A 5,000-nucleotide genomic window follows, 5' to 3' on the forward strand; every position below is an offset into this window, starting at 1 on the left:
AGAATTTAGTTTTTATGCCCTTGCAAGAAAAATGAATTAATAAATTATAATCAAAAAAATGATAATAATAAAATAACTAATAATAATTAATAATTACTAAATAATTAATAATAATAATAATAATAATAATAATAATAATAATAATAAATAATAATAAAATAATGAGTGAAATAGAAAACGATCAGGCAAAGATCCTCTGGGACTATGGTATCAGAACAGATAGGATGATACGTGCAAATGGACCAGACGTGACGTTGATTGACAACATCAAGAAGAAAGTATCACTTATTGATGTTGCAATACCATGGGACACCAGAGTTGAAGAGAAAGAGAGGGAAAAAATGGATAAGTATCAAGATCTGAAAATAGAAATAAGAAGGATATGGGATATGCCAGTGGAAATTGTATCTCTAATCATAGGAACACTAGGCACGATCCTAAGATCCCTGAAAAGGAATCTAGAAAAAACTAGAGGCTGAAGTAGCTCCAGGACTCATACAGAAGTGATCCTAGAAACGGCGCACATAGTAAGAAAAGTGATGGACTCCTAAGGAGGCTGGATGCAACCCGGAACCCCACACTATAAATACCTCCCAGTCGAATTGGAGGACTGTGGTATATAAAAAAAAAAAAAAAAAAAAAAATAAATAAAAAAAAGAATATATATATATATATATATATATATATAAAATTAAAGATATCAATAATGATACTAATAATAATAATCAAGAAGAAAGTATCACTCATTGACGTCGCAATACCATGGGACACCAGAGTTGAAGAGCAAGAAAGGGAGAAAATCGATTAGTATCAAGACCTGAAAATAGAAATAAGGACATGGGATATGCCAGTGGAAATTGTACCCATAATCATAGGAACACTAGGCACGATCCCAAGATCCCTGAAAAGGAATCTGGAAAAACTAGAGGCTGAAGTAGCTCTAGGACTCGTGCAGAAGAGGTGTGATCTAGAAACAGCACACATAGTAAGAAAAGTGATGGACTCCTAAGGAGGCAGGATGCAACCTGGAACCCCACACTATAAATACCACCCAGTCGAATTGGAGGACTGTGGAAAGATAATAATAACAACAATGATAATAATATGAATTATCTCGAAATTACCGTACAACACCTTGTAAGAACACTATAACCTGAAGCGCTTAACGATATCCTTCACCTACGAGCTTCTCGGTAAAACGTATTGCCAACCTTTCCCCTCAGAATATACGAGACTCGTTATCCCTCTGCTTACGTAGTAGAACCACCTTAGACCAGTGGTTCTCAGCCTAACCATACTGCCCCCACTCGTCCCCCCCCCCCCCCCCCCCCGCAACCCCGCACCTTACCAACATTGTCTGCCTCAAAAGGTGCATTCCAGATAATATGCAACAAAATACTAACACAAACACACCACATACACACAATACTACATACATACACACACATGCACCCCCCACCCCCACGTACAAGTTCCTCGTTGGGTGAGTGGTTTATGTGCTCGCCTACCAATTCGGTAGTCCCGAGTTCGATTCTCCCCCGCTCTGCCAACATGGAATTCATAGGAATTTGTCTCGTGATTATAAATTAATTTCTCGATATATTGAAAGACATTTGTAGCTTAATGCGTATACATATGAATCACGGCGATGTGATCAGACTCGCATACATGCATATGCACACCCGAACATACATACATACGTAACCACATTCATACACACACTCGCGCTTGGTTAGACGATTCCCGCACTGCATGGCCTGGATGCAGTATTACTTTTGACTGCTGATCTCCAGTGCTTCAAATTTGTGTAAGTGAAACCGTTGTTCGAAGGTCGTTTCCTTTGATCCACCGGGCGGGTTCATTTCTAAAGGATCGGAGCGAATTGGGGTCTTGGGTTTGTTCTCTATTCCATATTCATGCTGGAGAGAGAGAGAGAGAGAGAGAGAGAGAGAGAGAGAGAGAGAGAGAGGTAAAGGAATAGCAGTTCTACTTGAGCTATAGCTTCATTTTTTCTTTCGAAACTGCAACTGGACACCTTTATTGTAACCTTCAATTCCCATTTACCCACAATTAATAAAGAAATTAAATCTAGACCGCATTTTTTTCTTGCGTTTTCTTCGTCCAATTTTATAATGGCTGGTAGAACCAAGAAAAGTTTATATATATCGGGACTGTAATAGAGGAATCTCTCTCTCTCTCTCTCAGATTTAATGAATGTATGACAGACTTGCAGAAATACAAAACACATCAGAACATATCTCTCTCTCTCTCTCTCTCTCTCTCTCTCTCTCTCTCTCTCTCTCTCTCTCTCTCTCTCTCACATTCAATGAATGTATAACAGACATTAGTTACAAACAGAAGTACAAAACAGATCAGAGCATCTCTCTCTCTCTCTCTCTCTCTCTCTCTCTCTCAGATTCAATGAATGTATAACAGACATTAGTTACAAACAGAAGTACAGAACAGATCAAAGCATCTCTCTCTTCTCTCTCTCTCTCTCTCTCTCTCTCTCTCTCTCTCTCTCTCTCTCTCTCTCTCTCAGATCCAATGAATGTATAACAAACGCTAGTTATAAACAGAAGCATCTGGAAGCTCTCTCTATCTCTCTCTCTCTGGCACTGAAAGGAATTCACAATTTATATCAGATTATCCATCGCAACAAATACATATAACTGACAATCTGCCTATGACGTAATAAGTTGCCTTACAAAGGCAATTTCCCATGAGCTCCTGACAGAAGAAGAGTTTCCGATGTTTATTGTTCCTTCTCCTCCTTTTTCTTCTTCTTCTTCTTAAAAAAATCCCAAGGGAAACGAGGGTTCGCCGACCCCTGATGGATCATTTCTCCCTGTCACTGCTCGGTGTTATTCGCACTTCCTTCATAATTGGCTGCTCTGGTGTTTATTCTGGTCTTGGTCGAAAGTGGTCCTGCATTCTGCCCAGGGAAAGGTTTATTTACTAACTTTTTTTCGTTTTTTCCAAAAAGGTTCTGTTTCCGATCGACTGATTGCTTTCTTGATTTGCACTCCGTGAGTTGACTGTTTATTTTGATGTTGATGTTTTCGCTTTTTCGTGGGGTAGGCCTACAAACTACTTTGTTGTTGTTGTTGTTTTTGTTGGGGGGTTAGGAAAGTCTTAAAATATCTGAAACTGGGTGTCTTGCGTTGAGTTAAAGATCCAGGAATTCAGGATAGGATATTTATGATTCATTTATTAGAATGAATGTAAAAAGAATAAGTCATGTGTATGTTAAATGGTACAGAAAAATAATTTCTTATAAAATATAGCGTATTTATTTTAATTTTCGTTGGTGCAACAGGGATCTATTTGATTGTAGAGTTTAGCACGTTTTTATTTACATTAAGTTAGGAATATAATATGCGTGAGGTGACAATCTTGCACGTGTCCCAAGTAAGCTGGAGGTCGGATCACTTAGATTTTAGCACGCGTTTCAAGTAAGCAGAAGGTGGAATCACGCCATGTTTTTCTTTTTTTTTCCAAAAAGGTTCTGTGTAGGTTCAATTGATTGCTTTCGTGACTTGCACTGCGTGAATTGACTTCGATTCGCTGCTGATATTTTTGTGTTTGTATTTTGTAGTTCTTACTTATTTATTCTTTTATCTCTTCACTTATTGAACTGTTTATTCATTGTGTTCTGTCCATAATTCTAAAAATGACTAAACGCTTTTTCCTTATATTGACCGTCGGTCAATAAGATACTCTCTCTTTCTCTCTCACTCTCGTATGAAAGCAACCCAGTGATAAACCCGTGTTTCTCGTATTCGTATAGAGAAAATAGTCTTTTTTTCCGGTTCCAGTTTTTGATTCCAACTTTGGTTTGAAGTCGACGTAGCGAAACTTAAAAAATTTCTGCCCCTTTTCAACAAACTCACTATGAGACCAACGGGGCATATAAAAGAAAACTCCTGTTCATATTTTCTAGTATGGGTTAGGAGTAATCCCTTTATTTTATTTTATTTTATTTTGCAGCAAGTACTAGTATTGGCCTTTGTAAAAAAAAATAGTTTTTTTTTAGTGTTTGTTTATTTATCATTGTCGTGTAATGATTTCTTCCTTTGATATATTTTGGTAGCTGGTTTTTTGTAAACTTTCACTTCTTTACTTTTTAATTATTATTATTATTATTATTATTATTATTATTATTATTATTATTATTATTATTATTATTATTATTATTGTATGCTGGAAGTAAAACCTCTTTTAAACATGTGTTATTATTATTATTATTATTATTATTATTATTATTATTTCGTTAGACGAAACCTATTCACATGGAACAAGCCCACCAAAGAGACCACTGACTCGAAATCCAATCTTCCAAAGAACCCGCAACACCTGAGTGGCATACCACAACAATAATCACCATACTCTGTGTATGATATAAGATAGGTTAGTTTAATGTGCTGCCAAGGTTACTGATTCTGTTATGACGAGGATTTTCACTAATTACCAATTCCTCGTTGGGCGAGTGGGTTTCGTGCTCGCCTATCGATTTGGTAGTCGCAAGAGTCATAACGTGTAATTTTCCATGTAATTCGGCTTGGTTTAAAACCACCTTCATTTTAAATGCGCGAAAATAATAATCTGCGAATAACAGCGCTTTGTTTGTCCCATTTAAAAACCTCACAGTTTTCAAGGTAATTTTGTTCTTTATAAAACTAACTTCATTCTAAAGTCCCACGTAAACAATTAACCTTAAAAGATAAAAGGGAATTTAAAAGATTACATTACTAAGGAACAGCTAAAGCGCGAAAATAATAATCCGCGAAAAGCAGCTCTTCGTTCGCCCCATTTAAAAACCCTCACAGTTTTCAAAGTAATTTTGTTCTTTATAAAACCAACTTAATTTTGAAGTCTCGCGTAAACAATTAATCTTAAAAAATAGAACTAGATTTAAAAGGTTATATTACTAGGGAACAGCTGGTGCGCAAAAATAATAATCTGCGAATAACAGCGCTTCTTTTGTCACATTTAAAAAC

This window comes from Macrobrachium nipponense, chromosome 30 (assembly GCF_015104395.2).
Source record: "Macrobrachium nipponense isolate FS-2020 chromosome 30, ASM1510439v2, whole genome shotgun sequence".
Classification (NCBI taxonomy): domain Eukaryota; kingdom Metazoa; phylum Arthropoda; class Malacostraca; order Decapoda; family Palaemonidae; genus Macrobrachium; species Macrobrachium nipponense.